Source organism: Acipenser ruthenus, chromosome 44 (assembly GCF_902713425.1).
Source record: "Acipenser ruthenus chromosome 44, fAciRut3.2 maternal haplotype, whole genome shotgun sequence".
Lineage (NCBI taxonomy): Eukaryota > Metazoa > Chordata > Actinopteri > Acipenseriformes > Acipenseridae > Acipenser > Acipenser ruthenus.
Window position 1 is genome coordinate 4,230,214 of NC_081232.1, and position 18,798 is coordinate 4,249,011.

Below are 18,798 nucleotides of genomic sequence, written 5' to 3' on the forward strand. Positions count from 1 at the left end.
CAGAAATGAAATCGCCTGCGGCCACAACACCTTGAATAAGCCTGATCTCGTCTGATCTCAGAAGCTAAGCAATGTTGGGCTTGGTTAGTACTTGGATGGGAGACCACCTGGGAATATCAAGTGCTGCAGGCATTACATTTTACAATTGAAATGTGTGGAGGACAAAAGGAAATTTTGGAGGAATCACCCCCAGCTCACTAAACATAAAAGTCATGAAAGCAGAAATGCAATCGCCTGCGGCAACAACACCTTGCATAAGCCTGGTCTCGTCTGATCTCAGAAGCTAAGCAATGTTGGGCTTGGTTAGTACTTGGATGGGAGACCACCTGGGAATATCAAGTGCTGCAGGCATTACATTTTACAATTGAAATGTGTGGAGGACAAAAGGAAATTTTGGAGGAATCACCCCCAGCTCACTAAACATAAAAGTCATGAAAGCAGAAATGCGATTGCCTGCGGCAACAACACCTTGCATAAGCCTGGTCTCGTCTGATCTCAGAAGCTAAGCAATGTTGGGTTTGGTTAGTGCTTGGATGGGAGACCACCTGGGAATATCAAGTGCTGCAGGCAATTACATTTTACAATTGAAATGTGTGGAGGACAAAAGGAAATTTTGGAGGAATCACCCCCAGCTCACTAAACATAAAAGTCATGAAAGCAGAAATGCAATCGCCTGCGGCCACTCCACCTTGAATAAGCCTGATCTCGTCTGATCTCAGAAGCTAAGCAATGTTGGGCTTGGTTAGTACTTGGATGGGAGACCACCTGGGAATATCAAGTGCTGCAGGCATTACATTTTTGTAATTACATTTTACAATTGAAATGTGTGGAGGACAAAAGGAAATTTTGGAGGAATCACCCCCAGCTCACTAAACATAAAAGTCATGAAAGCAGAACTGCAATTGCCTGCGGCCACAACACCTTGAATAAGTCTGATCTCAGAAGCTAAGCAATGTTGGGCTTGGTTAGTACTTGGATTTGAGACCACCTGGGAATATCAAGTGCTGCAGGCATTACATTTTACAATTGAAATGTGTGGAGGACAAAAGGAAATTTTGGAGGAATCACCCCCAGCTCACTAAACATAAAAGTCATGAAAGCAGAAATGTAGTTGCCTGCGGCCACAACACCTTGAATAAGCCTGATCTTCTCTGATCTCAGAAGCTATGCAATGTTGGGCTTGGTTAGTATTTGGATGGAATATCAAGTGCTGCAGGCATTACATTTTTGTAATTACATTTTACAATTGAAATGTGTGGAGGACAAAAGGAAATTTTGGAGGAGTCACCCCCAGCTCACTAAACATAAAAGTCATGAAAGCAGAAATGCAATCGCCTGTAGCCACACCACCTTGAATAAGCCTGATCTCGTCTGATCTCAGAAGCTAAGCAATGTTGAGCTTGGTTAGTACTTGGATGGGAGACCACCTGGGAATATCAAGTGCTGCAGGCATTACATTTCACAATTGAAATGTGTGGAGGACAAAAGAAAAGTTTGGAGGAATCACCCCCAGCTCACTAAACATAAAAGTCATGAAAGCAGAAATGCAATCTCCTGCGGCCACACCACCTTGAATAAGCCTGATCTCGTCTGATCTCAGAAGCTAAGCAATGTTGGGCTTGGTTAGTACTTGGATGGGAGACCACCTGGGAATATCAAGTGCTGCAGGCATTATATTTTTGTAATTACATTTTACAATTGAAATGTGTGGAGGACAAAAGGAAATTTTGGAGGAATCACCCACAGCTCACTAAACATAAAAGTCATGAAAGCAGAAATGCAAATGCCTGCGGCCACACCACCTTGAATGAGCCTGATCTCGTCTGATCTCAGAAGCTAAGCAATGTTGAGCTTGGTTAGTACTTGGATGGGAGACCACCTGGGAATATCAAGTGCTGCAGGCATTACATTTCACAATTGAAATGTGTGGAGGACAAAAGGAAAGTTTGGAGGAATCACCCCCAGCTCACTAAACATAAAAGTCATGAAAGCAGAAATGCAATCTCCTGCGGCCACACCACCTTGAATAAGCCTGATCTCGTCTGATCTCAGAAGCTAAGCAATGTTGGGCTTGGTTAGTACTTGGATGGGAGACCACCTGGGAATATCAAGTGCTGCAGGCATTATATTTTTGTAATTACATTTTACAATTGAAATGTGTGGAGGACAAAAGGAAATTTTGGAGGAATCACCCACAGCTCACTAAACATAAAAGTCATGAAAGCAGAAATGCAAATGCCTGCGGCCACACCACCTTGAATGAGCCTGATCTCGTCTGATCTCAGAAGCTAAGCAATGTTGAGCTTGGTTAGTACTTGGATGGGAGACCACCTGGGAATATCAAGTGCTGCAGGCATTACATTTTTGTAATTACAATTGAAATTTGTGGAGGACAAAAGGAAATTTTGGAGGAATCACCCCCAGCTCACTAAACATAAAAGTCATGAAAGTAGAAATGCAATCGCCTGCGGCCACACCACCTTGAATATGCCTGATCTCGTCTGATCTCAGAAGCTAAGCAATGTTGGGCTTGGTTAGTACTTGGATGGGAGACCACCTGGGAATATCAAGTGCTGCAGGCATTACACTTTTTGTAATTACATTTTACAATTGAAATGTGTGGAGGACAAAAGGAAATTTTGGCGGAATCACCCCCAGCTCACTAAACATAAAAGTCGTGAAAGCAGAAATGCAATCGCCTGCGGCCACACCACCTTGAATAAGCCTGATCTCGTCTGATCTCAGAAGCTAAGCAATGTTGGGCTTGGTTAGTACTTGGATGGGAGACCACCTGGGAATATCAAGTGCTGCAGGCATTATTTTTTTGTAATAACATTTTACAATTGAAATGTGTGGAGGACAAAAGGAAATTTTGGAGGAATCACCCACAGCTCACTAAACATAAAAGTCATGAAAGCAGAAATGCAATTGCCTGCGGACACACCACCTTGAATAAGCCTGATCTCGTCTGATCTCAGAAGCTAAGCAATGTTGAGCTTGGTTAGTACTTGGATGGGAGACCACCTGGGAATATCAAGTGCTGCAGGCATTACATTTTTGTAATTACAATTGAAATGTGTGGAGGACAAAAGGAAATTTTGGAGGAATCACCCCCAGCTCACTAAACATAAAAGTCATGAAAGCAGAAAGGCAATAGCCTGCGGCCACACCACCTTGAAAAAGACTGATCTGTTCTGATCTCAGAAGCTAAGCAATGTTGGGCTTGGTTAGTACTTGGATGGGAGACCACCTGGGAATATCAAGTGCTGCAGGCATTACATTTTACAATTGAAATGTGTGGAGGACAAAAGGAAATTTTGGCGGAATCACCCCCAGCTCACTAAACATAAAAGTCGTGAAAGCAGAAATGCAATCGCCTGCGGCCACACCACCTTGAATAAGCCTGATCTCGTCTGATCTCAGAAGCTAAGCAATGTTGGGCTTGGTTAGTACTTGGATGGGAGACCACCTGGGAATATCAAGTGCTGCAGGCATTACATTTTTGTAATTACATTTTACAATTGAAATGTGTGGAGGACAAAAGGAAATTTTGGAGGAATCACCCCCAGCTCACTAAACATAAAAGTCATGAAAGCTGAAATGCAATTGCCTGCGGCCACACCACCTTGAATAAGCCTGATCTCGTCTGATCTCAGAAGCTAAGCAATGTTGAGCTTGGTTAGTACTTGGATGGGAGACCACCTGGGAATATCAAGTGCTGCAGGCATTACATTTTTGTAATTACAATTGAAATGTGTGGAGGACAAAAGGAAATTTTGGAGGAATCACCCCCAGCTCACTAAACATAAAAGTCATGAAAGCAGAAATGCAATCGCCTGCGGCCACACCACCTTGAAAAAGCCTGATCTGTTCTGATCTCAGAAGCTAAGCAATGTTGGGCTTGGTTAGTACTTGGATGGGAGACCACCTGGGAATATCAAGTGCTGCAGGCATTACATTTTACAATTGAAATGTGTGGAGGACAAAAGGAAATTTTGGCGGAATCACCCCCAGCTCACTAAACATAAAAGTCATGAAAGCAGAAATGCAATCGCCTGCGGCCACACCACCTTGAATAAGTCTGATCTCAGAAGCTAAGCAATGTTGGGCTTGGTTAGTACTTGGATGGGAGACCAACTGGGAATATCAAGTGCTGCAGGCATTACATTTTACAATTGAAATGTGTGGACAAAAGGAAATTTTGGAGGAATCACCCCCAGCTCACTAAACATAAAAGTCATGAAAGCAGAAATGCAATCGCCTGCGGCCACACCACCTTGAATAAGCCTGATCTCATCTGATCTCAGAAGCTAAGCAATGTTGGGCTTGGTTAGTACTTGGATGGGAGACCACCTGGGAATATCAAGTGCTGCAGGCATTACATTTTTGTAATTACAATTGAAATGTGTGGAGGACAAAAGGAAATTTTGGAGGAATCACCCCCAGCTCACTAAACATAAAAGTCATGAAAGCAGAAATGCAATCGCCTGCGGCCACACCACCTTGAATAAGCCTGATCTCGTCTGATCTCAGAAGCTAAGCAATGTTGGGCTTGGTTAGTACTTGGATGGGAGACCACCTGGGAATATCAAGTGCTGCAGGCATTACATTTTTGTAATTACATTTTACAATTGAAATGTGTGGAGGACAAAAGGAAATTTTGGAGGAATCACCCCCAGCTCACTAAACATAAAAGTCATGAAAGCAGAAATGCAATAGCCTGCGGCCACACCACCTTGAAAAAGCCTGATCTGTTCTGATCTCAGAAGCTAAGCAATGTTGGGCTTGGTTAGTACTTGTATGGGAGACCACCTGGGAATATCAAGTGCTGCAGGCATTACATTTTTGTAATTACATTTTACAATTGAAATGTGTGGAGGACAAAAGGAAATTTTGGAGGAATCACCCCCATCTCACTAAACATAATAGTCATGAAAGCAGAAATGCAATCGCCTGCGGCCACACCACCTTGAATAAGCCTGTTCTCGTCTGATCTCAGAAGCTAAGCAATGTTGGGCTTGGTTAGTACTTGGACGGGAGACCACCTGGGAATATCAAGTGCTGCAGGCATTACATTTTACAATTGAAATGTGTGGAGGACAAAAGGAAATTTTGGAGGAATCACCCCCAGCTCACTAAACATAAAAGTCATGAAAGCAGAAATGCAATCGCCTGCGGCCACACCACCTTGAATAAGCCTGTTCTCGTCTGATCTCAGAAGCTAAGCAATGTTGGGCTTGGTTAGTACTTGGACGGGAGACCACCTTGGAATATCAAGTGCTGCAGGCATTACATTTTACAATTGAAATGTGTGGAGGACAAAAGGAAATTTTGGAGGAATCACCCCCAGCTCACTAAACATAAAAGTCATGAAAGCAGAAATGCAATCGCCTGCGGCCACACCACCTTGAATAAGCCTGATCTCGTCTGATCTCAGAAGCTAAACAATGTTGGGCTTGGTTAGTACTTGGATGGGAGACCACCTGGGAATATCAAGTGCTGCAGGCATTACATTTTTGTAATTACAATTTACAATTGAAATGTGTGGAGGACAAAAGAAAATTTTGGAGGAATCACCCCCAGCTCACTAAACATAAAAGTCATGAAAGCAGAAATGCAATCGCCTGCGGCCACACCACACCACACCACCTTGAATACGCATGATCTCGTCTGATCTCAGAAGCTAAGCAATGTTGGGCTTGTTTAGCACTTGGATGGGAGACCACCTGGGAATATCAAGTGCTGCAGGCATTACATTTTACAATTGAAATGTGTGGAGGACAAAAGGAAATTTTGGAGGAATCACCCCCAGCTCACTAAACATAAAAGTCATGAAAGCAGAAATGCAGTCGCCTGCGGCCACACCACCTTGAATAAGCCTGATCTGTTCTGATCTCAGAAGCTAAGCAATGTTGGGCTTGGTTAGTACTTGGATGGGAGACCACCTGGGAATATCAAGTGCTGCAGGCATTACATTTTACAATTGAAATGTGTGGAGGACAAAAGGAAATTTTGGAGGAATCACCCCCAGCTCACTTAACATAAAAGTCATGAAAGCAGAAACGCAATCGCCTGCGGCCACACCACCTTGAATAAGCCTGATCTCGTCTGATCTCAGAAGCTAAGCAATGTTGGGCTTGGTTAGTACTTGGATGGGAGACCACCTGGGAATATCAAGTGCTGTAGGCATTACATTTTACAATTGAAATGTGTGGAGGCCAAAGGGAAATTTTGGAGGAATCACCCCCAGCTCCCTAAACATAAAAGTCATGAAAGCAGAAATGCAATCGCCTGCGGCCACACCACCTTGAATAAGCCTGATCTCGTCTGATCTCAGAAGCTAAGCAATGTTGGGCGTGGTTAGTACTTGGATGGGAGACCACCTGGGAATATCAAGTGCTGCAGGCAGTACATTTTACAATTGAAATGTGTGGAGGACAAAAGGAAATTTTGGAGGAATCACCCCCAGCTCACTAAACATAAAAGTCATGAAAGCAGAAATGCAATCGCCTGCGGCCACACCACCTTGAATAAGCCTGATCTCAGAAGCTAAGCAATGTTGGGCTTGGTTAGTACTTGGATGGGAGACCAACTGGGAATATCAAGTGCTGCAGGCATTACATTTTTGTAATTACATTTTACAATTGAAATGTGTGGAGGCCAAAAGGAAATTTTGGAGGAATCACCCCCAGCTCACTAAACATAAAAGTCATGAAAGCAGAAATGCAATCGCCTGCAGCCACACCACCTTGAATAAGCCTGATCTCGTCTGATCTCAGAAGCTAAGAAATGTTGGGCTTGGTTAGTACTTGGATTGGAGACCACCTGGGAATATCAAGTGCTGCAGGCATTACATTTTACAATTGAAATGTGTGGAGGACAAAAGGAAATTTTAGAGGAATCACCCCCAGCTCACTAAACATAAAAGTCATGAAAGCAGAAATGCAATCGCCTGCGGCCACACCACCTTGAATAAGCCTGATCTCGTCTGATCTCAGAAGCTAAGCAATGTTGGGCTTGGTTACTACTTGGATGGGAGACCACCTGGGAATATCAAGTGCTGCAGGCATTACATTTTTGTAATTACATTTTACAATTGAAATGTGTGGAGGACAAAAGGAAATTTTGGAGGAATCACCCCCAGCTCACTAAACATAAAAGTCATGAAAGCAGAAATGCAATCGCCTGCGGCCACACCACCTTGAATAAGCCTGATCTCAGAAGCTAAGTAATGTTGGGCTTGGTTAGTACTTGGATGGGAGACCACCTGGGAATATGAAGTGTTGCAGGCATTACATTTTTGTAATTACATTTTACAATTGAAATGTGTGGAGGACAAAAGGAAATTTTGGAGGAATCACACCCAGCTCACTAAACATAAAAGTCATGAAAGCAGAAATGCAATCGCCTGTGGCCACACCACCTTGGATAAGCCTGATCTCAGAAGCTAAGCAATGTTGGGCTTGGTTAGTACTTTAATGGGAGACCACCTGGGAATATCAAGTGCTGCAGGCATTACATTTTTGTAATTACATTTTACAATTGAAATGTGTGGAGGACAAAAGGAAATTTTGGAGGAATCACCCCCAGCTCACTAAACATAAAAGTCATGAAAGCAGAAATGCAATCGCCTGCGGCCACACCACCTTGAATAAGCCTGATCTCAGAAGCTAAGTAATGTTGGGCTTGGTTAGTACTTGGATGGGAGACCACCTGGGAATATCAAGTGCTGCAGGCATAACATTTTTGTAATTACATTTTACAATTGAAATGTGTGGAGGACAAAAGGAAATTTTGGAGGAATCACCCCCAGCTCACTAAACATAAAAGTCATGAAAGCAGAAATGCAATCGCCTGTGGCCACACCACCTTGGATAAGCCTGATCTCAGAAGCTAAGCAATGTTGGGCTTGGTTAGTACTTTAATGGGAGACCACCTGGGAATATCAAGTGCTGCAGGCATTACATTTTTGTAATTACATTTTACAATTGAAATGTGTGGAGGACAAAAGGAAATTTTGGAGGAATCACCCCCAGCTCACTAAACATAAAAGTCATGAAAGCAGAAATGCAATCGCCTGCGGCCACACCACCTTGAATAAGCCTGATCTCGTCTGATCTCAGAAGCTAAGCAATGTTGGGCTTGGTTAGTACTTGGATGGGAGACCACCTGGGAATATCAAGTGCTGCAGGCATTACATTTTTGTAATTACATTTTACAATTGAAATGTGTGGACGACAAAAGGAAATTTTGGAGGAATCACCCCCAGCTCACTAAACATAAAAGTCATGAAAGCAGAAATGCAATCGCCTGCAGCCACACCACCTTGAATAAGCCTGATCTCGTCTGATCTCAGAAGCTAAGCAATGGTGGGCTTGGTTAGTACTTGGATGGGAGACCACCTGGGAATATCAAGTGCTGCAGGCATTACATTTTACAATTGAAATGTGTGGAGGACAAAAGGAAATTTTGGAGGAATCACCCCCAGCTCACTAAACATAAAAGTCATGAAAGCAGAAATGCAATCGCCTGCGGCCACACCACCTTGAATAAGCCTGATCTCGTCTGATCTCAGAAGCTAAGCAATGTTGGGCTTGGTTAGTACTTGGATGGGAGACCACCTGGGAATATCAAGTGCTGCAGGCATTACTTTTTTGTAATTACATTTTACAATTGAAATGTGTGGAGGACAAAAGGAAATTTTGGAGGAATCACCCCCAGCTCACTAAACATAAAAGTCATGAAAGCAGAAATGCAATCGCCTGCGGCCACACCACCTTGAATAAGCCTGATCTCAGAAGCTAAGCAATGTTGGGCTTGGTTAGTACTTGGATGGGAGACCACCTGGGAATATCAAGTGCTGCAGGCATTACATTTTTGTAATTACATTTTACAATTGAAATGTGTGGAGGACAAAAGGAAATTTTGGAGGAATCACCCCCAGCTCACTAAACATAAAAGTCATGAAAGCAGAAATGCAATCGCCTGCGGCCACACCACCTTGAATAAGCCTGATCTCAGAAGCTAAGCAATGTTGGGATTGGTTAGTACTTGGATGGGAGACCACCTGGGAATATCAAGTGCTGCAGGCATTACATTTTTGTAATTACATTTTACAATTGAAATGTGTGGAGGACAAAAGGAAATTTTGGAGGAATCACCCCCAGCTCACTAAACATAAAAGTCATGAAAGCAGAAATGCAATCGCCTGCGGCCACACCACCTTGAATAAGCCTGATCTCAGAAGCTAAGCAATGTTGGGCTTGGTTAGTACTTGGATGGGAGACCACCTGGGAATATCAAGTGCTGCAGGCATTACATTTTTGTAATTACATTTTACAATTGAAATGTGTGGAGGACAAAAGGAAATTTTGGAGGAATCACCCCCAGCTCACTAAACATAAAAGTCATGAAAGCAGAAATGCAATCGCCTGCGGCCACACCACCTTGAATAAGCCTGATCTCGTCTGATCTCAGAAGCTAAGCAATGTTGGGCTTGGTTAGTACTTGGATGGGAGACCACCTGGGAATATCAAGTGCTGCAGGCATTACATTTTTGTAATTACATTTTACAATTGAAATGTGTGGAGGACAAAAGGAAATTTTGGAGGAATCACCCCCAGCTCACTAAACATAAAAGTCATGAAAGCAGAAAAGCAATCGCCTGCGGCCACACCACCTTGAATAAGCCTGATCTCGTCTGATCTCAGAAGCTAAGCAATGTTGGGCTTGGTTAGTACTTGGATGGGAGACCACCTGGGAATATCAAGTGCTGCAGGCATTACATTTTTGTAATTACATTTTACAATTGAAATGTGTGGAGGACAAAAGGAAATTTTGGAGGAATCACCCCCAGCTCACTAAACATAAAAGTCATGAAAGCAGAAATGCAATCGCCTGCGGCCACACCACCTTGAATAAGCCTGATCTCAGAAGCTAAGCAATGTTGGGCTTGGTTAGTACTTGGATGGGAGACCACCTGGGAATATCAAGTGCTGCAGGCATTACATTTTTGTAATTACATTTTACAATTGAAATGTGTGGAGGACAAAAGGAAATTTTGGAGGAATCACCCCCAGCTCACTAAACATAAAAGTCATGAAAGCAGAAATGCAATCGCCTGCGGCCACACCACCTTGAATAAGCCTGATCTCGTCTGATCTCAGAAGCTAAGCAATGTTGGGCTTGGTTAGTACTTGGATGGGAGACCACCTGGGAATATCAAGTGCTGCAGGCATTACATTTTACAATTGAAATGTGTGGAGGACAAAAGGAAATTTTGGAGGAATCACCCCCAGCTCACTAAACATAAAAGTCATGAAAGCAGAAATGCAATTGCCTGCGGCCACACCACCTTGAATAAGCCTGATCTCATAAGCTAAGCAATATTGGGCTTGGTTAGTACTTGGATGGGAGACCACCTGGGAATATCAAGTGCTGCAGGCATTACATTTTACAATTGAAATGTGTGGAGGACAAAAGGAAATTTTGGAGGAATCACCCCCAGCTCACTAAACATAAAAGTCATGAAAGCAGAAATGCAATCGCCTGCGGCCACACCACCTTGAATAAGCCTGATCTCAGAAGCTAAGCAATGTTGGGCTTGGTTAGTACTTGGATGGGAGACCACCTGGGAATATCAAGTGCTGCAGGCATTACATTTTACAATTGAAATGTGTGGAGGACAAAAGGAAATTTTGGCGGAATCACCCCCAGCTCACTAAACATAAAAGTCATGAAAGCAGAAATGCACTCGCCTGCGGCCACACCACCTTGAATAAGCCTGATCTCGTCTGATCTCAGAAGCTAAACAGTGTTGGGCTTGATTAGTACTTGGATGGGAGACCACCTGGGAATATCAAGTGCTGCAGGCATTACATTTTACAATTGAAATGTGTGAAGGACAAAAGGAAATTTTGGAGGAATCACCCCCAGCTCACTAAACATAAAAGTCATGAAAGCAGTAATGCAATCGCCTGCGGCCACACCACCTTGAATAAGCCTGATCTCAGAAGCTAAGCAGTGTTGGGCTTGGATAGTACTTGGATGGGAGACCACCTGGGAATATCAAGTGCTGCAGGCATTACATTTTTGTAATTACATTTTACAATTGAAATGTGTGGAGGACAAAAGGAAATTTTGGCGGAATCACCCCCAGCTCACTAAACATAAAAGTCATGAAAGCAGAAATGCAATCGCCTGCGGCCACACCACCTTGAATAAGCCTGATCTCGTCTGATCTCAGAAGCTAAGCAATGTTGGGCTTGGTTAGTACTTGGATGGGAGACCACCTGGGAATATCAAGTGCTGCAGGCATTACATTTTACAATTGAAATGTGTGGAGGACAAAAGGAAATTTTGGAGGAATCACCCCCAGCTCACTAAACATAAAAGTCATGAAAGCAGAAATGCAATCGCCTGCGGCCACACCACCTTGAATAAGCCTGATCTCGCCTGATCTCAGAAGCTAAGCAATGTTGGGCTTGGTTAGTACTTGGATGGGAGACCACCTGGGAATATCAAGTGCTGCAGGCATTACATTTTACAATTGAAATGTGTGGAGGACAAAAGGAAATTTTGGAGGAATCACCCCCAGCTCACTAAACATAAAAGTCATGAAAGCAGAAATGCAATCGCCTGCGGCCACACCACCTTGAATAAGCCTGATCTCGTCTGATCTCAGAAGCTAAGCATTGTTGGGCTTGGTTAGTACTTGGATGGGAGACCACCTGGGAATATCAAGTGCTGCAGGCATTACATTTTACAATTGAAATGTGTGGAGGACAAAAGGAAATTTTGGAGGAATCACCCCCAGCTCACTAAACATAAAAGTCATGAAAGCAGAAATGCAATCGCCTGCGGCCACACCACCTTGAATAAGCCTGATCTCAGAAGCTAAGCAATGTTGGGCTTGGTTAGTACTTGAATGTGAGACCACCTGGGAATATCAAGTGCTGCAGGCATTACATTTTTGTAATTACATTTTACAATTGAAATGTGTGGAGGACAAAAGGAAATTTTGGAGGAATCACCCCCAGCTCACTAAACATAAAAGTCATGAAAGCAGAAATGCAATCGCCTGCGGCCACACCATCTTGAATAAGCCTGCTCTCAGAAGCTAAGCAATGTTGGGCTTGGTTAGTACTTGGATGGGAGACCACCTGGGAATATCAAGTGCTGCAGGCATTACATTTTTGTAATTACATTTTACAATTGAAATGTGTGGTGGACAAAAGGAAATTTTGGAGGAATCACCCCCAGCTCACTAAACATAAAAGTCATGAAAGCAGAAATGCAATCGCCTGCGGCCACACCATCTTGAATAAGCCTGATCTCAGAAGCTAAGCAATGTTGGGCTTGGTTAGTACTTGGATGGGAGACCACCTGGGAATATCAAGTGCTGCAGGCATTACATTTTTGTAATTACATTTTACAATTGAAATGTGTGGAGGACAAAAGGAAATTTTGGAGGAATCACCCCCAGCTCACTAAACATAAAAGTCATGAAAGCAGAAAGGCAATCGCCTGCAGCCACACCACCTTGAATAAGCCTGATCTCGTCTGATCTCAGAAGCTAAGCAATGTTGGGCTTGGTTAGTACTTGGATGGGAGACCACCTGGGAATATCAAGTGATGCAGGCATTACATTTTTGTAATTACATTTTACAATTGAAATGTGTGGAGGACAAAAGGAAATTTTGGAGGAATCACCCCCAGCTCACTAAACATAAAAGTCATGAAAGCAGAAATGCAATTGCCTGCGGCCACACCACCTTGAATAAGCCTGATCTCGTCTGATCTCAGAAGCTAAGCAATGTTGGGCTTGGTTAGTACTTGGATGGGAGACCACCTGGGAATATCAAGTGCTGCAGGCATTACATTTTACAATTGAAATGTGTGGAGGACAAAAGGAAATTTTGGAGGAATCACCCCCAGCTCCCTAAACATAAAAGTCATGAAAGCAGAAATGCAATCGCCTGCGGCCACACCACCTTGAATAAGCCTGATCTCGCCTGATCTCAGAAGCTAAGCAATGTTGGGCTTGCTTAGTACTTGGATGGGAGACCACCTGGGAATATCAAGTGCTGCAGGCATTACATTTTTGTAATTACATTTTACAATTGAAATGTGTGGAGGACAAAAGGAAATTTTGGAGGAATCACACCCAGCTCACTAAACATAAAAGTCATGAAAGCAGAAATGCAATCGCCTGCGGCCACACCACCTTGAATAAGCCTGATTTCGTCTGATCTCAGAAGCTAAGCAATGTTGGGCTTGGTTAGTACTTGGATGGGAGACCACCTGGGAATATCAAGTGCTGCAGGCATTACATTTTTGTAATTACATTTTACAATTGAAATGTGTGGAGGACAAAAGGAAATTTTGGAGGAATCACCCCCAGATCACTAAACATAAAAGTCATGAAAGCAGAAATGCAATCGCCTGCGGCCACACCACCTTGAATAAGCCTGATCTCGTCTGATCTCAGAAGCTAAGCAATGTTGGGCTTGGTTAGTACTTGGATGGGAGACCACCTGGGAATATCAAGTGATGCAGGCATTACATTTTTGTAATTACATTTTACAATTGAAATGTGTGGAGGACAAAAGGAAATTTTGGAGGAATCACCCCCAGCTCACTAAACATAAAAGTCATGAAAGCAGAAATGCAATTGCCTGCGGCCACACCACCTTGAATAAGCCTGATCTCGTCTGATCTCAGAAGCTAAGCAATGTTGGGCTTGGTTAGTACTTGGATGGGAGACCACCTGGGAATATCAAGTGCTGCAGGCATTACATTTTACAATTGAAATGTGTGGAGGACAAAAGGAAATTTTGGAGGAATCACCCCCAGCTCCCTAAACATAAAAGTCATGAAAGCAGAAATGCAATCGCCTGCGGCCACACCACCTTGAATAAGCCTGATCTCAGAAGCTAAGCAATGTTGGGCTTGGTTAGTACTTGGATGGGAGACCACCTGGGAATATCAAGTGCTGCAGGCATTACATTTTTGTAATTACATTTTACAATTGAAATGTGTGGAGGACAAAAGGAAATTTTGGAGGAATCACCCCCAGCTCACTAAACATAAAAGTCATGAAAGCAGAAATGCAATCGCCTGCGGCCACACCACCTTGAATAAGCCTGACCTCGTCTGATCTCAGAAGCTAAGCAATGTTGGGCTTGGTTAGTACTTGGATGGGAGACCACCTGGGAATATCAAGTGCTGCAGGCATTACATTTTACAATTGAAATGTGTGGAGGACAAAAGGAAATTTTGGAGGAATCACCCCCAGCTCACTAAACATAAAAGTCATGAAAGCAGAAATGCAATCGCCTGCGGCCACACCACCTTGAATAAGCCTGATCTCAGAAGCTAAGCAATGTTGGGCTTGGTTAGTACTTGGATGGGAGACCACCTGGGAATATCAAGTGCTGCAGGCATTACATTTTTGTAATTACATTTTACAATTGAAATGTGTGGAGGACAAAAGGAAATTTTGGAGGAATCACCCCCAGCTCACTAAACATAAAAGTCATGAAAGCAGAAATGCAATCGCCTGCGGCCACACCACCTTGAAGAAGCCTGATCTCGTCTGATCTCAGAAGCTAAGCAATGTTGGGCTTGGTTAGTACTTGGATGGGAGACCACCTGGGAATATCAAGTGCTGCAGGCATTACATTTTTGTAATTACATTTTACAATTGAAATGTGTGGAGGACAAAAGGAAATTTTGGCGGAATCACCCCCAGCTCACTAAACATAAAAGTCATGAAAGCAGAAATGCAATCGCCTGCGGCCACACCACCTTGAATAAGCCTGATCTCGTCTGATCTCAGAAGCTAAGCAATGTTGGGCTTGGTTAGTACTTGGATGGGAGACCACCTGGGAATATCAAGTGCTGCAGGCATTACATTTTACAATTGAAATGTGTGGAGGACAAAAGGAAATTTTGGAGGAATCACCCCCACCTCACTAAACATAAAAGTCATGAAAGCAGAAATGCAATCGCCTGCGGCCACACCACCTTGAATAAGCCTGATCTCAGAAGCTAAGCAGTGTTGGGCTTGGATAGTACTTGGATGGGAGACCACCTGGGAATATCAAGTGCTGCAGGCATTACATTTTACAATTGAAATGTGTGGAGGACAAAAGGAAATTTTAGAGGAATCACCCCCAGCTCACTAAACATAAAAGTCATGAAAGCAGAAATGCAATCGCCTGCGGCCACACCACCTTGAATAAGCCTGATTTCGTCTGATCTCAGAAGCTAAGCAATGTTGGGCTTGGTTAGTCTTGGATGGGAGACCACCTGGGAATATCAAGTGCTGCAGGCATTACATTTTTGTAATTACATTTTACAATTGAAATGTGTGGAGGACAAAAGGAAATTTTGGAGGAATCACCCCCAGCTCACTAAACATAAAAGTCATGAAAGCAGAAATGCAAACGCCTGCGGCCACACCACCTTGAATAAGCCTGATCTCGTCTGATCTCAGAAGCTAAGCAATGTTGGGCTTGGTTAGTACTTGGATGGGAGACCACCTGGGAATATCAAGTGCTGCAGGCATTACATTTTTGTAATTACATTTTACAATTGAAATGTGTGGAGGACAAAAGGAAATTTTGGATGAATCACCCCCAGCTCACTAAACATAAAAGTCATGAAAGCAGAAATGCAATCGCCTGCGGCCACACCACCTTGAATAAGCCTGATCTCGTCTGATCTCAGAAGCTAAGCAATGTTGGGCTTGGTTAGTACTTGGATGGGAGACCACCTGGGAATATCAAGTGCTGCAGGCATTACATTTTTGTAATTACATTTTACAATTGAAATGTGTGGACGACAAAAGGAAATTTTGGATGAATCACCCCCAGCTCACTAAACATAAAAGTCATGAAAGCAGAAATGCAATCGCCTGCGGCCACACCACCTTGAATAAGCCTGATCTCGTCTGATCTCAGAAGCTAAGCAATGTTGGGCTTGGTTAGTACTTGGATGGGAGACCACCTGGGAATATCAAGTGCTGCAGGCATTACATTTTTGTAATTACATTTTACAATTGAAATGTGTGGAGGACAAAAGGAAATTTTGGAGGAATCACCCCCAGCTCACTAAACATAAAAGTCATGAAAGCAGAAATGCAATCGCCTGCGGCCACACCACCTTGAATAAGCCTGATCTCGTCTGATCTCAGAAGCTAAGCAATGTTGGGCTTGGTTAGTACTTGGATGGGAGACCACCTGGGAATATCAAGTGCTGCAGGCATTACATTTTTGTAATTACATTTTACAATTGAAATGTGTGGAGGACAAAAGGAAATTTTGGAGGAATCACCCCCAGCTCACTAAACATAAAAGTCATGAAAGCAGAAATGCAATCGCCTGCGGCCACACCACCTTGAATAAGCCTGATCTCGTCTGATCTCAGAAGCTAAGCAATGTTGGGCTTGGTTAGTACTTGGATGGGAGACCACCTGGGAATATCAAGTGCTGCAGGCATTACATTTTACAATTGAAATGTGTGGAGGACAAAAGGAAATTTTGGAGGAATCACCCCCAGCTCCCTAAACATAAAAGTCATGAAAGCAGAAATGCAATCGCCTGCGGCCACACCACCTTGAATAAGCCTGATCTCAGAAGCTAAGCAATGTTGGGCTTGGTTAGTACTTGGATGGGAGACCACCTGGGAATATCAAGTGCTGCAGGCATTACATTTTTGTAATTACATTTTACAATTGAAATGTGTGGAGGACAAAAGGAAATTTTGGAGGAATCACCCCCAGCTCACTAAACATAAAAGTCATGAAAGCAGAAATGCAATCGCCTGCGGCCACACCACCTTGAATAAGCCTGACCTCGTCTGATCTCAGAAGCTAAGCAATGTTGGGCTTGGTTAGTACTTGGATGGGAGACCACCTGGGAATATCAAGTGCTGCAGGCATTACATTTTACAATTGAAATGTGTGGAGGACAAAAGGAAATTTTGGAGGAATCACCCCCAGCTCACTAAACATAAAAGTCATGAAAGCAGAAATGCAATCGCCTGCGGCCACACCACCTTGAATAAGCCTGATCTCAGAAGCTAAGCAATGTTGGGCTTGGTTAGTACTTGGATGGGAGACCACCTGGGAATATCAAGTGCTGCAGGCATTACATTTTTGTAATTACATTTTACAATTGAAATGTGTGGAGGACAAAAGGAAATTTTGGAGGAATCACCCCCAGCTCACTAAACATAAAAGTCATGAAAGCAGAAATGCAATCGCCTGCGGCCACACCACCTTGAAGAAGCCTGATCTCGTCTGATCTCAGAAGCTAAGCAATGTTGGGCTTGGTTAGTACTTGGATGGGAGACCACCTGGGAATATCAAGTGCTGCAGGCATTACATTTTTGTAATTACATTTTACAATTGAAATGTGTGGAGGACAAAAGGAAATTTTGGCGGAATCACCCCCAGCTCACTAAACATAAAAGTCATGAAAGCAGAAATGCAATCGCCTGCGGCCACACCACCTTGAATAAGCCTGATCTCGTCTGATCTCAGAAGCTAAGCAATGTTGGGCTTGGTTAGTACTTGGATGGGAGACCACCTGGGAATATCAAGTGCTGCAGGCATTACATTTTACAATTGAAATGTGTGGAGGACAAAAGGAAATTTTGGAGGAATCACCCCCACCTCACTAAACATAAAAGTCATGAAAGCAGAAATGCAATCGCCTGCGGCCACACCACCTTGAATAAGCCTGATCTCAGAAGCTAAGCAGTGTTGGGCTTGGATAGTACTTGGATGGGAGACCACCTGGGAATATCAAGTGCTGCAGGCATTACATTTTACAATTGAAATGTGTGGAGGACAAAAGGAAATTTTAGAGGAATCACCCCCAGCTCACTAAACATAAAAGTCATGAAAGCAGAAATGCAATCGCCTGCGGCCACACCACCTTGAATAAGCCTGATTTCGTCTGATCTCAGAAGCTAAGCAATGTTGGGCTTGGTTAGTCTTGGATGGGAGACCACCTGGGAATATCAAGTGCTGCAGGCATTACATTTTTGTAATTACATTTTACAATTGAAATGTGTGGAGGACAAAAGGAAATTTTGGAGGAATCACCCCCAGCTCACTAAACATAAAAGTCATGAAAGCAGAAATGCAAACGCCTGCGGCCACACCACCTTGAATAAGCCTGATCTCGTCTGATCTCAGAAGCTAAGCAATGTTGGGCTTGGTTAGTACTTGGATGGGAGACCACCTGGGAATATCAAGTGCTGCAGGCATTACATTTTTGTAATTACATTTTACAATTGAAATGTGTGGAGGACAAAAGGAAATTTTGGATGAATCACCCCCAGCTCACTAAACATAAAAGTCATGAAAGCAGAAATGCAATCGCCTGCGGCCACACCACCTTGAATAAGCCTGATCTCGTCTGATCTCAGAAGCTAAGCAATGTTGGGCTTGGTTAGTACTTGGATGGGAGACCACCTGGGAATATCAAGTGCTGCAGGCATTACATTTTTGTAATTACATTTTACAATTGAAATGTGTGGACGACAAAAGGAAATTTTGGATGAATCACCCCCAGCTCACTAAACATAAAAGTCATGAAAGCAGAAATGCAATCGCCTGCGGCCACACCACCTTGAATAAGCCTGATCTCGTCTGATCTCAGAAGCTAAGCAATGTTGGGCTTGGTTAGTACTTGGATGGGAGACCACCTGGGAATATCAAGTGCTGCAGGCATTACATTTTTGTAATTACATTTTACAATTGAAATGTGTGGAGGACAAAAGGAA

General features: G+C 43.3%; 49 non-coding genes and 33 pseudogenes across 49 annotated transcripts; all 82 read left to right on the top strand.

The window, feature by feature from the left end:
• The first annotated feature begins 13 nt into the window (after positions 1-13).
• Positions 14-132, top strand: LOC131712618 (5S ribosomal RNA). The gene has a single exon (XR_009314509.1). It is a non-coding gene; the product is annotated as a 5S ribosomal RNA (ribosomal RNA).
• Positions 133-232: 100 nt separating this feature from the next.
• Positions 233-351, top strand: LOC131714124 (5S ribosomal RNA; annotated as a pseudogene).
• Positions 352-451: 100 nt separating this feature from the next.
• LOC131715997 (5S ribosomal RNA) lies at positions 452-570 on the top strand (annotated as a pseudogene).
• Positions 571-671: 101 nt separating this feature from the next.
• On the top strand, positions 672-790 carry LOC131710654 (5S ribosomal RNA). The gene has a single exon (XR_009312536.1). It is a non-coding gene; the product is annotated as a 5S ribosomal RNA (ribosomal RNA).
• Positions 791-1,333: 543 nt separating this feature from the next.
• Positions 1,334-1,452, top strand: LOC131713007 (5S ribosomal RNA). Its single transcript, XR_009314894.1, has one exon. It is a non-coding gene; the product is annotated as a 5S ribosomal RNA (ribosomal RNA).
• A 100-nt stretch (positions 1,453-1,552) lies between these two features.
• LOC131710688 (5S ribosomal RNA) lies at positions 1,553-1,671 on the top strand. Its single transcript, XR_009312570.1, has one exon. It is a non-coding gene; the product is annotated as a 5S ribosomal RNA (ribosomal RNA).
• A 114-nt stretch (positions 1,672-1,785) lies between these two features.
• On the top strand, positions 1,786-1,904 carry LOC131711924 (5S ribosomal RNA). Its single transcript, XR_009313813.1, has one exon. It is a non-coding gene; the product is annotated as a 5S ribosomal RNA (ribosomal RNA).
• A 100-nt stretch (positions 1,905-2,004) lies between these two features.
• LOC131710689 (5S ribosomal RNA) lies at positions 2,005-2,123 on the top strand. Its single transcript, XR_009312571.1, has one exon. It is a non-coding gene; the product is annotated as a 5S ribosomal RNA (ribosomal RNA).
• Positions 2,124-2,237: 114 nt separating this feature from the next.
• On the top strand, positions 2,238-2,356 carry LOC131711925 (5S ribosomal RNA). Its single transcript, XR_009313814.1, has one exon. It is a non-coding gene; the product is annotated as a 5S ribosomal RNA (ribosomal RNA).
• Positions 2,357-2,463: 107 nt separating this feature from the next.
• On the top strand, positions 2,464-2,582 carry LOC131710338 (5S ribosomal RNA). Its single transcript, XR_009312210.1, has one exon. It is a non-coding gene; the product is annotated as a 5S ribosomal RNA (ribosomal RNA).
• A 115-nt stretch (positions 2,583-2,697) lies between these two features.
• LOC131717540 (5S ribosomal RNA) lies at positions 2,698-2,816 on the top strand. Its single transcript, XR_009316427.1, has one exon. It is a non-coding gene; the product is annotated as a 5S ribosomal RNA (ribosomal RNA).
• A 114-nt stretch (positions 2,817-2,930) lies between these two features.
• LOC131713667 (5S ribosomal RNA) lies at positions 2,931-3,049 on the top strand (annotated as a pseudogene).
• Positions 3,050-3,156: 107 nt separating this feature from the next.
• LOC131713762 (5S ribosomal RNA) lies at positions 3,157-3,275 on the top strand (annotated as a pseudogene).
• A 100-nt stretch (positions 3,276-3,375) lies between these two features.
• On the top strand, positions 3,376-3,494 carry LOC131717541 (5S ribosomal RNA). Its single transcript, XR_009316428.1, has one exon. It is a non-coding gene; the product is annotated as a 5S ribosomal RNA (ribosomal RNA).
• A 114-nt stretch (positions 3,495-3,608) lies between these two features.
• Positions 3,609-3,727, top strand: LOC131712273 (5S ribosomal RNA). Its single transcript, XR_009314166.1, has one exon. It is a non-coding gene; the product is annotated as a 5S ribosomal RNA (ribosomal RNA).
• A 107-nt stretch (positions 3,728-3,834) lies between these two features.
• On the top strand, positions 3,835-3,953 carry LOC131712554 (5S ribosomal RNA). Its single transcript, XR_009314445.1, has one exon. It is a non-coding gene; the product is annotated as a 5S ribosomal RNA (ribosomal RNA).
• Positions 3,954-4,053: 100 nt separating this feature from the next.
• Positions 4,054-4,162, top strand: LOC131716168 (5S ribosomal RNA; annotated as a pseudogene).
• Positions 4,163-4,259: 97 nt separating this feature from the next.
• LOC131717693 (5S ribosomal RNA) lies at positions 4,260-4,378 on the top strand. The gene has a single exon (XR_009316584.1). It is a non-coding gene; the product is annotated as a 5S ribosomal RNA (ribosomal RNA).
• Positions 4,379-4,485: 107 nt separating this feature from the next.
• LOC131717543 (5S ribosomal RNA) lies at positions 4,486-4,604 on the top strand. The gene has a single exon (XR_009316430.1). It is a non-coding gene; the product is annotated as a 5S ribosomal RNA (ribosomal RNA).
• Positions 4,605-4,718: 114 nt separating this feature from the next.
• LOC131713491 (5S ribosomal RNA) lies at positions 4,719-4,837 on the top strand (annotated as a pseudogene).
• A 114-nt stretch (positions 4,838-4,951) lies between these two features.
• On the top strand, positions 4,952-5,070 carry LOC131713400 (5S ribosomal RNA; annotated as a pseudogene).
• Positions 5,071-5,170: 100 nt separating this feature from the next.
• Positions 5,171-5,289, top strand: LOC131713965 (5S ribosomal RNA; annotated as a pseudogene).
• A 100-nt stretch (positions 5,290-5,389) lies between these two features.
• LOC131710207 (5S ribosomal RNA) lies at positions 5,390-5,508 on the top strand. The gene has a single exon (XR_009312076.1). It is a non-coding gene; the product is annotated as a 5S ribosomal RNA (ribosomal RNA).
• Positions 5,509-5,622: 114 nt separating this feature from the next.
• LOC131716270 (5S ribosomal RNA) lies at positions 5,623-5,751 on the top strand (annotated as a pseudogene).
• A 100-nt stretch (positions 5,752-5,851) lies between these two features.
• On the top strand, positions 5,852-5,970 carry LOC131712922 (5S ribosomal RNA). Its single transcript, XR_009314810.1, has one exon. It is a non-coding gene; the product is annotated as a 5S ribosomal RNA (ribosomal RNA).
• A 100-nt stretch (positions 5,971-6,070) lies between these two features.
• On the top strand, positions 6,071-6,189 carry LOC131711106 (5S ribosomal RNA). The gene has a single exon (XR_009312988.1). It is a non-coding gene; the product is annotated as a 5S ribosomal RNA (ribosomal RNA).
• A 100-nt stretch (positions 6,190-6,289) lies between these two features.
• On the top strand, positions 6,290-6,408 carry LOC131711352 (5S ribosomal RNA). The gene has a single exon (XR_009313236.1). It is a non-coding gene; the product is annotated as a 5S ribosomal RNA (ribosomal RNA).
• A 100-nt stretch (positions 6,409-6,508) lies between these two features.
• On the top strand, positions 6,509-6,617 carry LOC131715542 (5S ribosomal RNA; annotated as a pseudogene).
• A 114-nt stretch (positions 6,618-6,731) lies between these two features.
• On the top strand, positions 6,732-6,850 carry LOC131713952 (5S ribosomal RNA; annotated as a pseudogene).
• A 100-nt stretch (positions 6,851-6,950) lies between these two features.
• On the top strand, positions 6,951-7,069 carry LOC131711979 (5S ribosomal RNA). The gene has a single exon (XR_009313868.1). It is a non-coding gene; the product is annotated as a 5S ribosomal RNA (ribosomal RNA).
• Positions 7,070-7,183: 114 nt separating this feature from the next.
• On the top strand, positions 7,184-7,292 carry LOC131716460 (5S ribosomal RNA; annotated as a pseudogene).
• A 114-nt stretch (positions 7,293-7,406) lies between these two features.
• LOC131715988 (5S ribosomal RNA) lies at positions 7,407-7,515 on the top strand (annotated as a pseudogene).
• Positions 7,516-7,629: 114 nt separating this feature from the next.
• On the top strand, positions 7,630-7,738 carry LOC131715604 (5S ribosomal RNA; annotated as a pseudogene).
• Positions 7,739-7,852: 114 nt separating this feature from the next.
• LOC131715989 (5S ribosomal RNA) lies at positions 7,853-7,961 on the top strand (annotated as a pseudogene).
• Positions 7,962-8,075: 114 nt separating this feature from the next.
• Positions 8,076-8,194, top strand: LOC131717544 (5S ribosomal RNA). The gene has a single exon (XR_009316431.1). It is a non-coding gene; the product is annotated as a 5S ribosomal RNA (ribosomal RNA).
• Positions 8,195-8,308: 114 nt separating this feature from the next.
• Positions 8,309-8,427, top strand: LOC131710922 (5S ribosomal RNA). The gene has a single exon (XR_009312805.1). It is a non-coding gene; the product is annotated as a 5S ribosomal RNA (ribosomal RNA).
• A 100-nt stretch (positions 8,428-8,527) lies between these two features.
• LOC131717545 (5S ribosomal RNA) lies at positions 8,528-8,646 on the top strand. Its single transcript, XR_009316432.1, has one exon. It is a non-coding gene; the product is annotated as a 5S ribosomal RNA (ribosomal RNA).
• A 114-nt stretch (positions 8,647-8,760) lies between these two features.
• Positions 8,761-8,869, top strand: LOC131714885 (5S ribosomal RNA; annotated as a pseudogene).
• Positions 8,870-8,983: 114 nt separating this feature from the next.
• On the top strand, positions 8,984-9,092 carry LOC131716214 (5S ribosomal RNA; annotated as a pseudogene).
• A 114-nt stretch (positions 9,093-9,206) lies between these two features.
• Positions 9,207-9,315, top strand: LOC131714886 (5S ribosomal RNA; annotated as a pseudogene).
• Positions 9,316-9,429: 114 nt separating this feature from the next.
• On the top strand, positions 9,430-9,548 carry LOC131717546 (5S ribosomal RNA). Its single transcript, XR_009316433.1, has one exon. It is a non-coding gene; the product is annotated as a 5S ribosomal RNA (ribosomal RNA).
• A 114-nt stretch (positions 9,549-9,662) lies between these two features.
• On the top strand, positions 9,663-9,781 carry LOC131717547 (5S ribosomal RNA). The gene has a single exon (XR_009316434.1). It is a non-coding gene; the product is annotated as a 5S ribosomal RNA (ribosomal RNA).
• A 114-nt stretch (positions 9,782-9,895) lies between these two features.
• LOC131714887 (5S ribosomal RNA) lies at positions 9,896-10,004 on the top strand (annotated as a pseudogene).
• A 114-nt stretch (positions 10,005-10,118) lies between these two features.
• On the top strand, positions 10,119-10,237 carry LOC131717548 (5S ribosomal RNA). Its single transcript, XR_009316435.1, has one exon. It is a non-coding gene; the product is annotated as a 5S ribosomal RNA (ribosomal RNA).
• Positions 10,238-10,337: 100 nt separating this feature from the next.
• Positions 10,338-10,446, top strand: LOC131716433 (5S ribosomal RNA; annotated as a pseudogene).
• Positions 10,447-10,546: 100 nt separating this feature from the next.
• On the top strand, positions 10,547-10,655 carry LOC131714888 (5S ribosomal RNA; annotated as a pseudogene).
• A 100-nt stretch (positions 10,656-10,755) lies between these two features.
• LOC131710241 (5S ribosomal RNA) lies at positions 10,756-10,874 on the top strand. Its single transcript, XR_009312112.1, has one exon. It is a non-coding gene; the product is annotated as a 5S ribosomal RNA (ribosomal RNA).
• A 100-nt stretch (positions 10,875-10,974) lies between these two features.
• Positions 10,975-11,083, top strand: LOC131715497 (5S ribosomal RNA; annotated as a pseudogene).
• A 114-nt stretch (positions 11,084-11,197) lies between these two features.
• On the top strand, positions 11,198-11,316 carry LOC131717549 (5S ribosomal RNA). The gene has a single exon (XR_009316436.1). It is a non-coding gene; the product is annotated as a 5S ribosomal RNA (ribosomal RNA).
• A 100-nt stretch (positions 11,317-11,416) lies between these two features.
• On the top strand, positions 11,417-11,535 carry LOC131711605 (5S ribosomal RNA). Its single transcript, XR_009313491.1, has one exon. It is a non-coding gene; the product is annotated as a 5S ribosomal RNA (ribosomal RNA).
• Positions 11,536-11,635: 100 nt separating this feature from the next.
• On the top strand, positions 11,636-11,754 carry LOC131710646 (5S ribosomal RNA). Its single transcript, XR_009312528.1, has one exon. It is a non-coding gene; the product is annotated as a 5S ribosomal RNA (ribosomal RNA).
• Positions 11,755-11,854: 100 nt separating this feature from the next.
• Positions 11,855-11,963, top strand: LOC131716337 (5S ribosomal RNA; annotated as a pseudogene).
• Positions 11,964-12,077: 114 nt separating this feature from the next.
• LOC131716327 (5S ribosomal RNA) lies at positions 12,078-12,186 on the top strand (annotated as a pseudogene).
• A 114-nt stretch (positions 12,187-12,300) lies between these two features.
• On the top strand, positions 12,301-12,409 carry LOC131715518 (5S ribosomal RNA; annotated as a pseudogene).
• Positions 12,410-12,523: 114 nt separating this feature from the next.
• Positions 12,524-12,642, top strand: LOC131712250 (5S ribosomal RNA). Its single transcript, XR_009314143.1, has one exon. It is a non-coding gene; the product is annotated as a 5S ribosomal RNA (ribosomal RNA).
• A 114-nt stretch (positions 12,643-12,756) lies between these two features.
• LOC131717550 (5S ribosomal RNA) lies at positions 12,757-12,875 on the top strand. Its single transcript, XR_009316437.1, has one exon. It is a non-coding gene; the product is annotated as a 5S ribosomal RNA (ribosomal RNA).
• Positions 12,876-12,975: 100 nt separating this feature from the next.
• Positions 12,976-13,094, top strand: LOC131712510 (5S ribosomal RNA). Its single transcript, XR_009314401.1, has one exon. It is a non-coding gene; the product is annotated as a 5S ribosomal RNA (ribosomal RNA).
• A 114-nt stretch (positions 13,095-13,208) lies between these two features.
• Positions 13,209-13,327, top strand: LOC131710900 (5S ribosomal RNA). Its single transcript, XR_009312783.1, has one exon. It is a non-coding gene; the product is annotated as a 5S ribosomal RNA (ribosomal RNA).
• Positions 13,328-13,441: 114 nt separating this feature from the next.
• LOC131712108 (5S ribosomal RNA) lies at positions 13,442-13,560 on the top strand. The gene has a single exon (XR_009313997.1). It is a non-coding gene; the product is annotated as a 5S ribosomal RNA (ribosomal RNA).
• Positions 13,561-13,674: 114 nt separating this feature from the next.
• Positions 13,675-13,793, top strand: LOC131717551 (5S ribosomal RNA). The gene has a single exon (XR_009316438.1). It is a non-coding gene; the product is annotated as a 5S ribosomal RNA (ribosomal RNA).
• Positions 13,794-13,893: 100 nt separating this feature from the next.
• On the top strand, positions 13,894-14,002 carry LOC131714889 (5S ribosomal RNA; annotated as a pseudogene).
• Positions 14,003-14,116: 114 nt separating this feature from the next.
• On the top strand, positions 14,117-14,235 carry LOC131711690 (5S ribosomal RNA). The gene has a single exon (XR_009313578.1). It is a non-coding gene; the product is annotated as a 5S ribosomal RNA (ribosomal RNA).
• A 100-nt stretch (positions 14,236-14,335) lies between these two features.
• LOC131714891 (5S ribosomal RNA) lies at positions 14,336-14,444 on the top strand (annotated as a pseudogene).
• Positions 14,445-14,558: 114 nt separating this feature from the next.
• Positions 14,559-14,677, top strand: LOC131709961 (5S ribosomal RNA). Its single transcript, XR_009311825.1, has one exon. It is a non-coding gene; the product is annotated as a 5S ribosomal RNA (ribosomal RNA).
• Positions 14,678-14,791: 114 nt separating this feature from the next.
• On the top strand, positions 14,792-14,910 carry LOC131717552 (5S ribosomal RNA). Its single transcript, XR_009316439.1, has one exon. It is a non-coding gene; the product is annotated as a 5S ribosomal RNA (ribosomal RNA).
• A 100-nt stretch (positions 14,911-15,010) lies between these two features.
• Positions 15,011-15,119, top strand: LOC131715498 (5S ribosomal RNA; annotated as a pseudogene).
• Positions 15,120-15,219: 100 nt separating this feature from the next.
• Positions 15,220-15,337, top strand: LOC131714059 (5S ribosomal RNA; annotated as a pseudogene).
• A 114-nt stretch (positions 15,338-15,451) lies between these two features.
• LOC131717554 (5S ribosomal RNA) lies at positions 15,452-15,570 on the top strand. The gene has a single exon (XR_009316441.1). It is a non-coding gene; the product is annotated as a 5S ribosomal RNA (ribosomal RNA).
• A 114-nt stretch (positions 15,571-15,684) lies between these two features.
• LOC131717555 (5S ribosomal RNA) lies at positions 15,685-15,803 on the top strand. Its single transcript, XR_009316442.1, has one exon. It is a non-coding gene; the product is annotated as a 5S ribosomal RNA (ribosomal RNA).
• A 114-nt stretch (positions 15,804-15,917) lies between these two features.
• Positions 15,918-16,036, top strand: LOC131717556 (5S ribosomal RNA). Its single transcript, XR_009316443.1, has one exon. It is a non-coding gene; the product is annotated as a 5S ribosomal RNA (ribosomal RNA).
• A 114-nt stretch (positions 16,037-16,150) lies between these two features.
• Positions 16,151-16,269, top strand: LOC131717557 (5S ribosomal RNA). The gene has a single exon (XR_009316444.1). It is a non-coding gene; the product is annotated as a 5S ribosomal RNA (ribosomal RNA).
• Positions 16,270-16,383: 114 nt separating this feature from the next.
• LOC131717558 (5S ribosomal RNA) lies at positions 16,384-16,502 on the top strand. The gene has a single exon (XR_009316445.1). It is a non-coding gene; the product is annotated as a 5S ribosomal RNA (ribosomal RNA).
• A 100-nt stretch (positions 16,503-16,602) lies between these two features.
• On the top strand, positions 16,603-16,711 carry LOC131714892 (5S ribosomal RNA; annotated as a pseudogene).
• A 114-nt stretch (positions 16,712-16,825) lies between these two features.
• Positions 16,826-16,944, top strand: LOC131711691 (5S ribosomal RNA). Its single transcript, XR_009313579.1, has one exon. It is a non-coding gene; the product is annotated as a 5S ribosomal RNA (ribosomal RNA).
• Positions 16,945-17,044: 100 nt separating this feature from the next.
• LOC131714893 (5S ribosomal RNA) lies at positions 17,045-17,153 on the top strand (annotated as a pseudogene).
• Positions 17,154-17,267: 114 nt separating this feature from the next.
• Positions 17,268-17,386, top strand: LOC131709962 (5S ribosomal RNA). Its single transcript, XR_009311826.1, has one exon. It is a non-coding gene; the product is annotated as a 5S ribosomal RNA (ribosomal RNA).
• Positions 17,387-17,500: 114 nt separating this feature from the next.
• LOC131717559 (5S ribosomal RNA) lies at positions 17,501-17,619 on the top strand. Its single transcript, XR_009316446.1, has one exon. It is a non-coding gene; the product is annotated as a 5S ribosomal RNA (ribosomal RNA).
• Positions 17,620-17,719: 100 nt separating this feature from the next.
• On the top strand, positions 17,720-17,828 carry LOC131715499 (5S ribosomal RNA; annotated as a pseudogene).
• Positions 17,829-17,928: 100 nt separating this feature from the next.
• On the top strand, positions 17,929-18,046 carry LOC131714061 (5S ribosomal RNA; annotated as a pseudogene).
• Positions 18,047-18,160: 114 nt separating this feature from the next.
• LOC131717560 (5S ribosomal RNA) lies at positions 18,161-18,279 on the top strand. The gene has a single exon (XR_009316447.1). It is a non-coding gene; the product is annotated as a 5S ribosomal RNA (ribosomal RNA).
• A 114-nt stretch (positions 18,280-18,393) lies between these two features.
• On the top strand, positions 18,394-18,512 carry LOC131717561 (5S ribosomal RNA). Its single transcript, XR_009316448.1, has one exon. It is a non-coding gene; the product is annotated as a 5S ribosomal RNA (ribosomal RNA).
• A 114-nt stretch (positions 18,513-18,626) lies between these two features.
• On the top strand, positions 18,627-18,745 carry LOC131717562 (5S ribosomal RNA). Its single transcript, XR_009316449.1, has one exon. It is a non-coding gene; the product is annotated as a 5S ribosomal RNA (ribosomal RNA).
• The last annotated feature ends 53 nt before the right edge of the window (positions 18,746-18,798 follow it).